A 12,500-nucleotide genomic window follows, 5' to 3' on the forward strand; every position below is an offset into this window, starting at 1 on the left:
GCGATTTCCAGAGCCGACCAGTTACTTCCCTCCGATCTACTGTTCAGATCAGGCTGATCCAAAGCATTGCGCAGCATCCAAATAATGTAGCTTAGAACCTGTAAAAAAAATTCCATTTCCCTTTCATTTTCATTTGCTTTTCCAAACTGTGCATGTGGTGAGAACATTCGCCTCCCGTTAATGTTCCCAGTTACATTTGTGTTGAGGTTGTTGGTGCTCTACTCTTCTTCCAGAAGTTTTTCTCCCGGCACTCCTCAAAGACTAATGTTTGATTTGACTCGAGATCAACTGATTTGATTTCATTTCTGCCCACGGTCCCCAAGTGGTGTTTCAGTTCTCACAAAGTAGAATAGTGAATGAATGTATTAGCCAAAAGAAGAATTATTCCGGGTATCCATTAATAAGTTCTCCCAGCCGTCAAACCAAAGAGTAAACTAATTATTCGAAGAGAACAATAAGTTTCAAAACTTACCCTGGTGTCAGCTTCCAGAAGATTTATCTGTTCACCAGAGCTGATTATGAATGAGAGCGTAAACAAGGCCGACACAACATTTTTCATATCATCTGCATTGCGAAATGGCGCGATTCTTTCCTGCGCTCGTAACTCACAAAGAATCTGACGGTTTTCTGAGCCTTGGCACAGTTATGAAGAATGATGAGTGCTGAAGACACAAGATGTTTTTTTTTTCTGTTCGGAGAAAAAGTAAACAATTAGTCGCTTTAGGATAAGAAAACAAGTTCTTCGTCGTGAGCATGCACACCCTTAATTCAATTATGAGGTCACTTTGTCTGCGAGCAAAGCAAGAATTCTCCCAGACTATGCCCTCGGACACTATTCTCGCTGAATATTACTCAGGCGTTCATGAACAGCCAATCAAGTTTTTCGTGGTCTGCCGGTGGGGTCCCATCATGGATCAGTAACTTGGAGCGTTTCATACCATTTCTAGGGACTGCCCATGCAGTCTTTGCAGCGTCGATCCCCGGAAAAACCTTATGGATAGAGCGTCGTGAAATCCTCCTGCTATTAGTGAGCTGACAGCCCTTCTCACACTCCCTCTGTTCTTTCACTGTCTCCCCCTTCACAATTCGCTCTCACGAAGGGCTTAACCCTAGAAACGTTAGCTTTCTTTCCCCATCAGGGGTGGTCAGTAATAACTACGTAATTATTTGCGGACAGCGATGTCTTTACGGAAAATCTCAAACTTAGGCCTTGCTGTATTGACCAAGCGATAGCGGCTGATCTCGCCCATAACGTGACTGCCAAAAGTGTTCATACTGTTGTGACGATGGCAAGGATGAAAAACATCGACCAGGGATTAGATGTTGCTCATCAATATTGTGCTCCAAAACCAGATAAAAGGTGTGGATCAGCTCCAACATCACTGGCTACAATAACCAAAATGTAGTATTTGTCTGGAGTTCGATTCTGGGGCCCGTTTTTCGGATATATACATTGTTACGGTTTACCATTGAAAACACTATAAAGAATAGGAATGGACTTAAAGTGAATAAAAACTAAAGATCAATTCAATTTTAGTCGTGTTCCAGAACTACATACCCGTGTGTTTTTGTGTTGGCCGTGTCGGAAAGACACCACCTTGCGGATGTCAAAATATCACTCATTAACCCCAAACGGCCATTAACACTCTACAAGAGTCAATTACTCATAGTATCCGAGAGAAAGAAACTGGCGTCAGGAAAGTGAATCCTTTTAAACCAAGTTTTGTGGGAAATAAACAATAGACCAAATCGGGTAAGGCCCCGTCCACACGTATTTGGCGAATCCGGCATGCGAATCCGCAACTTTTGAGGTTTTCTCCGAGTACTCCGGTTTTCCCTCTCCTCAAAAACCAACATTTGACTTGATTTGTGTTAATTGTTAATTTCAATTTACAGTGTACCCAATTAGTGCTTCAGCGCTAGAACGACGACTAGACACTTAAATAAAGTTCCTTTCCTTTCCTCTTTTTTGAATCTGCCCTCCTGAATGGAAGGGTTTGAATCTGCAAAGAAGTTGGAATCGTGTGTACGGGCGAATCCGGATGCTTTCAAATCCGATAACGTTACAAATTCAGATCCAGTCTTTACTTCGTTTATATTCAACATGGCTCCTGAACGAAATGCTATCACGTCTCTTGTCGTCAACTCTAACCCATCCTCTGCCTCTGAAATGACGATTAACGACAATTCCTAATTTTCTCTATTGACTAATATCGTCAATTTAGGACACTTAGCGCTCAATAGAAATTATGGGAAATTAATATCTATTTTTAAAATCAGAACCCCAATGCCTGAATTCGCAGGACTCGAGCGGGGGATAGTTCGACCGTAATAATCCTTTCATTTAACCACTAGACTACCACATTGCTAACTCCCAAAACATTATTATTATTATTTTTAATATGTCAAGATTCGTTTTCTTCCGAATGCCGCGGTAAACAGGTATTATCACCCACTTAGAAACAAGTTTAAACAGAAAAAATGTCGGCTACCAAACATCAAGAGAAAGCTAACCACTTTAGAATCAAGTAGTAGACTTAATCACTATTCAGCAATGATTTTATGTAGGAAAATTTGGTTTTATAAAACGTTTTGATAAAGGTCAAATTACCACCATGAATGATTTGGAAAGCTGACATTTCGACCGTTAGCCCTTCGTTCTGACGAACAGCTAACGTTCGAAACGTTAATTTTCCAAATCGTTCACGGTGGTAATTCGACCTTTATCAACACCCGTACACGTTTGATAAAACCAAATTTTCCTGTTTCACTCCCCCACCGACGCAGCACCACAGTCTCTTTAGAAACTAGAAATTTGCTTAATAATAATAATAATAATAGTAATAATAATAACAACAACAACAACAACAACAACAATAATAATAATAATAATAATAATAATAATAATAATAATAATAATATTAATAATAATAATAATAATAATAATAATAATAATAATAATAATAACTTAAGTGGATTGACACAATTACTAGGAAAGAACCAACAGTTTACATTGTGGTCCGAAAAAACAAAACAAAACAAAAAAAAAACAACAAATAGAAATAAAAGTAAATTAAAAACTATACATTATAATAATCTATAACTTTTTAAAATTGTTTATCTAGTTTAAATTATTAAAAAGTTCCATTAATAACAAAATGATCGAGCTTGGAATTATTTTCTAAGTTGCAATTATAAATGTGTTTCCTTAAATTACTTAATGTTGTATCGCTTTTGCTACTATTATCTAATGAATTCCATAGTCGAGTACTACTCGCACAAAAAGTACGGTGACCAGATTTTGTTTGAAAGAAAGGAGTGAATAAAAGATTGTTTGTTGACGCCCTAGAAGTATATCTATGCTTATCATTTACAGAAGAAGTATACTCTTTAAAATAGGTGGGGCATTTGCCATTTATAATCTTGTGCATTATGGAAAGTTTCTTAGTCGTATGATGTTGTTAACAGGAATCCAACCTAACTTACTAAAAAGTTGGACTGGATTATCAGAAACACTAGCATCTAAAATTAACCTCGCACATCGTTTTTGCATTCTAATAAACGAAGTAGATTTTCGTTTCTGGTATTTCCCCATACAGTACAGCAGTACTCAAATAATGGTTTAATCAATTCATTGCATAATAATTGCCTTAACGAATAACTAAGGTATGTTTAGCTCTTTTAAGTAAGCAGATTCTAGAGTTTAACTGTACTTTTTTATGAGATAGTCAATATGATCGTCCCAGTTGAGGTGTTTATCAATCTTGACACCCAAACGTTTTTCATCTTTTGCTTCTCCGACTGGAGTACCACAAGCAGATAAATTGAGAGATGGAGTTTTTGACTAGTTCCAAGAACTAACTGTTTCGTCTTTTTCGTATAAACTAACTGATAATGATGATTAATGGTTAATGATTTTATACATACTAATTAGTGCCGGTAAATATTCGGTACAATCATCTGCTACCACGAGTCCTAGGACAGAGTAATCTAAATTGACGATAACAGTAAATCCAGAGAAAATTTGGAATTGAATTGGGTACAACATTGAGTGAACTGATTTGGTCTATTGTCTATTTTCCCGCAAAACTTGGTTTAAAAATAGACACTTTTCTGACGCTGATTGGACTAGACCAATTTGGGTAAATCTTACTTCTGAGTGATGGACTCTGGCACTCTACCGCTTGCCGGCCATAGTGATTTCCAAATTCCCACTTTAAGAACAGAGCCAGCCGCTTACCTTGTTTTTGGAAATCTTAATTCCGTAAGTGTCAAGATCATGCAACATTATCTTCAACAAACCGCTCCGGCCCAAGCCCTTCGCCATTTTTAAGCTGCCATCGGAGTAGTTAAGTAATACTCTTCGAACCACAGATATGCCCAACCAGCCACGTTGCGTTTCTAATCCAGTATCCATCAGCCGACGAAGGAAATTGGTCAAGTGCACAGGACCACCAATCTCTGCTAAATGGTCACTATACTTTTGCTGAAGCGCTCGGTCATTTGTCTCTCCGTAAGGCTCAAGAATGTCTTTGGCGATTTTCACTACTGCAAGGTTCACATCAGTAAACGATCCTTCTTTAAGAATGTTAATGGTGTTGTTCATACGGACCATGATCGAGACATTGTCCACTTGATCCTGGTTACTACTTTGTGTCTCAGCAGTTCCACCTGAAATGATAATAAGCCATGGCCGTCATGATGGGGAAAGCATTTAAGGTAGCTTAATTCAGTTTAAAAGCTCTCAAGTAACAGCCCTTATTAGAAGGTATGGCATTACAACGCTGTATCACGTATTAGCAATGTTATGGTTCCATAAGAAACAACAATTAGTGCTGAACACAATGCGGTCATTATTGTGTAATAAGTCACCGTGGCAACGGGGAAACCCTGTAATAATACCCTTTATTTTGTCTTTAGTTGCACATATCTCAAAAACAAACCCGGCGACCCTCATATTTTATTGATGGAAAGTGATCAGAAGGCCAAGATAAAGCTTTCTGCAAAGTTTAAAAAATTCTGGTCAGCGGATTCAGAGCCACCTTAACTCTGTGGTTTAAAAAAAATGGCTCTGATTCTGCAGTACAGAATATTTTTAAACTTTCATCTGTCCTACAACTTGTGCCGCGACCGTTTGCGGCAGCAGTCAATGAAAACGTTCCTCTAACCTCCTGCGACCATTGAAAACGAGACAAGTTGCAAGATACCTTGTATAGTGGAACACCCATAAAGCAACTTGTTTGACGATGTGAGAACTTTTGTGGAATAAAAAAAAAAACGAGAAAAGCTGCAAGAAAAATTGCCTCCTGTAACAGCCCCTTAATTAATGATGGGAGCAGATGCTCAGCATAAAACATCATAGAAACAGTAAATGTACACAATAATTTTATCAACAAAGCAATTTAACGCGTCAAGGCTGAGGCGCAAGGAAGGAAGCATTAAAGTCATGATGATACCGCTGGGCGCACGCTTCCTCAAAATCATCGTGACCAACAAAAATCGAGACTTCCCGCATACTTCAAGACAGGAAACCCAAGCAATCACAGGCAACCTAAAGATTAGTGTGATGCCTCGCAGAAGTAATATGATAAACGATATACTATAAAAAATACATATTTTCGAGAGAAATGCAATAAGTTATAGGCTGATTGCGGGTAGAGACTTTCTAAAACGGAAAAAAATAACGGCTCTTTCCCCACCTGTTATAGTAACTTCCTCAGCTTGCCCGAACAAATTCACAACACCGTAAAGTACAGGTGGGATGGTTTTGATTCGTTTTCCAACATTAAAACGCCATTTATGAAGAAATGCAGAGTATTGTCTGACTTGTGCATTATCCCTACACGGTCACCCACCTACCGGTTGGTAAGATAAATATGCTAGCCTTAACCATAGGGCAAATAATGCAGTATTACAGTATACATGTACTGTCAAAAAATGCAAGTTACATTGTCTTGTTTGGTTTAAACTCTGTAGTAAATTTGATGTTTACATGGCAGCTATTGAGATTCTGTAGAAATTGAAGAGCATTGTTTTTACTGTCAAACAGAGTGAAAGTATCATCAACGTATGCAAACCAAATAGAAGGACGACCGGTGTAATTAAGAACCCACTTCTCTTCGAAATGGCACATAAAGATATTGGCCAACACAGGTTCTAAAGGCGAGTGCATTGCACCGCCATCAATTTGATCGTAGTAGTCGTCATCAAATATGGAATGGCTCTTCTTAGTGGCAAGCTCGAGTTGACCCTTTAAGGCAGAGCAGAGTTTGCCTGTTTGTCTGGCAAATAACATTCATTTTGTACTCAACTCTTCTTTAAAAAAAATAGGAAATGTAACAGTGAAAAATTATTTGAATGGAAGCTTGTTGTCTCTTTTGTGCTTTATTATTTACTGTCAAGGTTCTTTCGAAAAGGGTTTGATGTGAACTGTCAGAAATTTATGCTTTGTGATTGTGTTTCGCTTGCACGCACGCAACTGAAATAGGAAGGGTTTCTTGCCTCTTATAGCAAATATGTTGCTTGTTTCAATAAATGTTTCGCTGGAAAATATTTCTGTGAAATTTCCAGCTTTTGTAAATTTATCATGTTTTGTAATTTTCGAGCTTAGCAAATTTGCATACATGTGTTGAAATGTGATACGGGGAGAATTTTTGTGGTAACGCGTACGTCACGAAAATAAACAGGTCTGTTGGAAGCGTGCTTGAGTTTCAACAAAATGACCCCCAAAATCGGCAAAAGATTTTGACGCTGATGAATAATAAAGTAGCTGCTATTACCAAAACGATGGAATTATCTGGTGATAAACCTCGTCTTGGAGAGTAAATTTTTGATTTTCCAGAAACAATGGTCAACCTCTGAGAGTTAGGCGATTGTGATCCTTGTGTTGAATTCGCACATTTCTTGTCAAAATTTATAACAATTGAAAGAAAAAGAAAACTAACAAAAACAAAAACCCGGTATCCTGGCATCATTTGACACTGATGCTTTACTGTTTCGCGAGTAAACATGCTGCGGTAACTTGATCACTGCGCCCGCTGAATTCGATGTGCGATTTACTCGGTGCAGCCAACTAAAATCTCCCAAAATGTTTTTCGCTGATGGTAACTTTTTATATTCGTGGTAACTTTTTATATTAGTATATTAAAATAGAATTTTCGGTCCTTAGTTTCTGTTACTGAGTGGTATATTTCTTAGGTCGCCCATCCAAATACTAACCCCTTTGTTGAGTGTGTTTTGCCGGCCCTGAAAAGTCCTTAGTGGAAGAGGTCAATTATGTATGTAATGACCGAGAGATGAGTAAAATCGTGCGTCGCTTAACTTGTTTTTGCATTTGAGAGAGTTAATTAAGGACTTTTGAACGACCTAATTATAAGTAAGATAGACAACAAGGAGTTTTAACAACATCGAAGGCAATTCCCCAAACAACGATAGATATGTAATTGATACGCACCAACTAATTTGTAAAAGAAAATATGGCTATTTTTATGCAAATTTACCGACAATTATTACGACACGATCAATTAATTTAAAAAAAAAATAGTGTCGAATGAAATAAGGTTCTTCACGGTGAGAGTTTGCAATATTCGAGAAAACGTCGTCGTGTAAGTTGATTGCATCTTATGTTCTTATATCATAGATAAAACGTAATATTCTGTTTAAGATAAAGGGCCTGAAACTTGGTAAGCCGAACATCCAGAAGTTAAGACAGTACTCGTCTGTATGGGCCATATATTGTACGCTTTTAGCCCTTAATTAGGGCAAGGTTTAACTCTTCGAGGACATTTCAAAATTATAGACCAAGAGCTTAGCTGGGGAAAACTTTGGCCCGAATCGTAACTTACGTGAAAATTTTAGTTTCACTAAAATTAGTTTTACTAAAATGAATTCCGCTTAGCGAAAAAAGAGGAAAAAAAGAGACTGAACAAAAAAACAAAGTGAACTTGGGAACAACGTTTCGATAAAAGACGACCTTATCGGACATAACAGTTTACAAACTGGTATTTAGATATTCATTCTTTATATGTATTTGCCTATCTATAATGTCAAAAAACTGGACTCTACGTTTGAGCTGTCTGGAAGGACAGAGAGCTGTTAATTGTTTAGCACGAGGCAGGTGGAAAAAGCTATCTTTACTGAAAAACCTCAAAACGCGCTATATAGCAAACCAAAAAAGGTTTTAATTTATTTGGTTTTAACTTTTATCGCCCGCAAGCCTCTGTTAACTTTACTACACAAAATGTTACCGATTTCGAAAATGAGTTGATATTTTTAATTTTAGCGAAATACTCCAAGACATCTGTCGCATCGTTGTATAATCATGGCGTTACATGTTGTCTTCATGGAAAACAACATTAGCGCCTTTACCGTCACAAAGACACCAGAAAAGGTTACGCACCTATAGGAGAGCCAGGAAATTGTTATTTATTTTGTTAGTATATTTGTTGCCGGTCAAAACCCGTTACAGGTTGAATTTGTTTTTACCTAGGTTGAATACGCACTCAGATGAACTGAAAAAAACGTTAACATTTTTTGGAGCCTAAATTAAGCCTAGGGAAGAATTAGGGTCAGCAACGACTTAAGATAAGTTTTTGCAATTGAGTGTCGAAAGTAATTAGCGAAATGCTTTGGTTTTGCATTTCTTCACTCAGTGATTGGTTCAAAGTTCTCGATCCACTTTTTCAACCAATCAGAAGTGAAACCAAAACCAATCGTGGCTCGCGCGTGCACATTTTCCCGCGCTTTGTGTTGGCTACGGGTAATTACTTCGAGTTTTGATTGGTTTACTGGATTGTCTCCGTCCTTTTTGATTGGCCAAAATGACTACTTTGGTTTTGGTTTTACGAGCTTCTGCCTGAGAGACCGGGGCAGACTTGGAAATGAAGGTCGGCCGATGTCGCCTAAAATTGGTACACAACGTACTTATGTCGACTTAGGTAATATGCCAAAGTTTCAGCTTCAACGACTTTTTTTAGCTTAGTTCTGGATATCAGCCCCTCAGGGGTCCCCAGAGGCTTATTTTCAGTGCAATTTTGGCCACTTTTAAATCTCTCTTTTAGCAACATATAAATTAATTTCAGGCAAAAACAAAACCATCTTTTGAAAGCCCTATCCTTAGGCTTTTATGGCTACGCTATTGGTGGTAACATGGCAACGTGAAAAATAGGAATATATTAGTTAAATGCTTCTTTTTGGTAAAGGTCGGACCGCCAAACAACTACCGCGCCGCCTTTGTCGACCGATTTGACAACTATGTCGTTGCGTTTACTAAGATTTTTAAGCGCCGCCCACTCTTCCGAGGAAAGGTTGGAAAATTTAGTGTTGCGATTGAATTTAAGTTTGTGAATGTCGTGACGGCATTTTTTGGTGAAAAAATCAAAAGATGCAAATTGTCCCTCTGGGGGAGTTCATTTGGATTTGCGAACTAGAAGTGTTTCAAAAATATCTTTATTAGAAGTGTCCGAATTCATCCTCTTTGTCGTGAAAAAAGGCTTTTAACTGAACGCGGCGAAGGAATTTTTCAACATCTTGCTTAATAGAAAATTCGTTGGTGCGTTTGGTAATAGGGACAAAATTTAGGCCCTTACTGAGAACAGATTTCTCCGAGTCAGTAAGCGGAAGATTTTCTGGAATTGTAATTACGGTATTATGGCTATGCAATGTAGTGTTGTCGGTAATTTGCGGACCTATTACTTGTTGAAGTTTTAGAGTCTTGGTTTGGTGTAAATGGTCAAACAGTCCAGAATTAAGTTGTCGGATTTTAGCGCAAATCGATTGTACTAAAATTGCTGGACAGATTTTGGAAAGTTCGGAGCGGCAATGAAGAATTTGTTTGTCAAGTGCGATTCGTTTTTGGCACATAGCTCTTAGAGACTAATTGTGATCCTCATAATATTACGTGAAAAAGAATTTTGCGCACATCGAATTTGGTGAAGATACTGATTTGAGTGAGAGAATGTAGACGCATGAAAGTTCGAGCGAAAACCTTTAGGAATGACTTTAGAATTGAGGCAACGGCCGATGAATTTGATGTGACTACAAAAGCTAGTTTTGGCGAAAATGAGAGTGGCTAAACGGAAAGCTAAGTTACTGCTAAGTGTGGGAAAAGGAAAAAGGTAACTTACGATTTCCTGGCGTAGCTCCTTGGTGAGTTTCTTCAAGCTTGGCATCGTCGTCTTGGGTCTCCTGTTAGAAATCTGTCGATTAAAAAATACTAGAACACAAGGTTAGTGGTCGCAGCGGTTGAATAACAAATGAATGAAGGGGTAGTTTCTAAAGAAACTGTGGTGCTGCGTCGGTGGGGAAGTAATATACAAAAATTTGGTTTTATCAACGGAGTTGATAATGTAAATTGGCCACCGTACAGAGATTCTAAAAGCTGACGTTTCGAGCGTTAGCCCTTCGTCAGAGCGAATGAAGGGATTATGGGTTACGTGTAGTTTTTACAGTTTTTACGAGAAGACGGCTAAACAGACCACTTCCGGTTAAAGTTTCAACAAAGCGTGTCTGCAAAAATCAGCCATTTAATTTCGAGTATCTTTTTTCCTTCCAAGTTATGGTTAAAAGAGACTCTGAAGTTAATTGTCACCGAAAAGACTTGCCGTTAATAAGAAATTTTTATGTGATTGTTTTAGGACCGATCAGATAGTGGTCCCACAGCGGTTATAAATTTCTTGAAAGAAGTCTTGAAAATTACGGACAATAGAGCCGCTGCGAAAATTCTTTATTTACCTAACAACACATCTCTTGCTGGTAAATCACAATGCAAAATTACATCTTTTTCGTCCAAACTGCAATGTTGAGTTTATCTCCTTTGTTTAACTCGTTCAACGTATCACGTCTGTGGCCCGTAGCAATGAAGCGCTAATTAAATCAGGATATAAGCAAGCTTTGTAGTTCCATTCAGTAGTACTATAACCCACCTGTTTGGGCTTTAATATTTTCTGAAGAAAAAAGAACTTATCGGTCTCTTTAAAAGCAACCACAACATCTGTCGTGACACTACTTGAGACTCGTTTTGAACCTGTAAGAAATTTCGAATATAATTCAAGCTAATCGTCTAACACAAATTGCAGTCACTCTTCCAGTCTATTTGCAAAGTGTCTGGATAAATTCACTTGCAAAAAACGCTTACCTGGCTTCACTTTTACAGACATGCCCCTTTCCTACAATCCCTTAAAAGTGAGGTAACATTAGAAACTTTAGCCCCAGCGATAAATTGGTCGCAAGTGCGTCGTTGTGAGTTAGATATACACAGGTCGATTAATACCGTACGTGACGAGGTCATTTTAGTTTGTTGGCTATGACTGACTTGGAATTCAGTTGTTTTCTCGTGCAGATTCGTTTCCTTGATATTGCAGAGAATGATTATGATAGAACTTGTATGAGGACCTCAATGGCATGATTTGTTTACTGAATATTTATTCATACACAGTGCCCCAGTGTAAATGGCTCACGTATGTTGTAAATGATTGATAAGGACGTCCAACACGGTCCGTTTTCGCCGCCAATCCGCTAAATTGCTAGAAGATTACTCACGGGCACTCTTTCCCTTTCTCTATCAGTATTTTCCTTTTGTTGCTCTATCAAATAGCACAAATCCATGGTGGCATCCATACTGCATATATACCCAAAGATAGGACAGGGATGGAGTGGGTTATCCTTCCGGTAAAGACTACTGTTTTGGCAACTTGGGAAATAAAATATTTCAGCTTTCTTGGAGCCCTTAAGGACTTGGGGGTCTTTTATGGCACCCGTAGCTGTAGATCACATGAAAAAGTAAGTCTTTATGGACTCACACTGAATTGCTGACCCTTAACTCTGGTTTCGGTAATAAGAAGCAACCTAGGCGGTAATCGCCATGGAGGGCCATTATGCATGCTGTAGGTGATAAGGTAAGTCGTCACAAGGCCTAGTGCCCGCTCGTACCTGCTGGAACTTAAATTGGTTACTGCTCTTCTTTCCTGGACAGGATAATAATCACTGGTGCCCATTTATACATCTGGGCGGAGAGAGGCACTGTTAAAGAAAATTGCCTTCCCAAGACGACATGTCAACGCCCTAGTAACTTGGGGCCCTTTTCTAGAAAGTCCCGAATACTTTTCGGGCCCGAAAAACTATTTGTGAAACTGCCAACCACTTGTTTTAGAAAGCCTATCTTTTAACGTGTTTTCAAGGTAACAAAAAGGAAAATGACTGTGAAGTTTGACGACTTAAGTCCTCTCCGTTCTAGAGATACAAAGGGAATTGTGACACCCGAAAATGGCCCGTAAAGTTTCGGGACTTTCGAGAAACGGGCCCCAGGACCGCACGATGCAGAGTCTAGCCTGCTAACGCGTTATGCCAGTTCCTTTTTGTGTAAAATCCGAATGTAATGTGGACTTTAATCTGTGCTAAATCAACAAAATGCATCGGGGAAGAAATAAATGGCCAGCACTTTCAAAAGAAAGTGGACACCTTGCCGGCTGCTTTGTTTATTTGCGAGAAACGAAACTATCTGC

The 12,500-nt window shown here is 38.6% G+C and overlaps 2 pseudogenes; both read right to left on the reverse strand.

The window, feature by feature from the left end:
- The window catches only part of LOC138000016 (uncharacterized), a 6,608-nt pseudogene extending 313 nt beyond the window's left edge, over positions 1 to 6,295 (reverse strand).
- Positions 1 to 12,500, reverse strand: part of LOC137971781 (uncharacterized) — a 50,242-nt pseudogene that overhangs the window by 13,879 nt on the left and 23,863 nt on the right.

This window comes from Montipora foliosa, chromosome 1, assembly GCF_036669935.1.
Source record: "Montipora foliosa isolate CH-2021 chromosome 1, ASM3666993v2, whole genome shotgun sequence".
Classification (NCBI taxonomy): Eukaryota; Metazoa; Cnidaria; class Anthozoa; order Scleractinia; family Acroporidae; genus Montipora; species Montipora foliosa.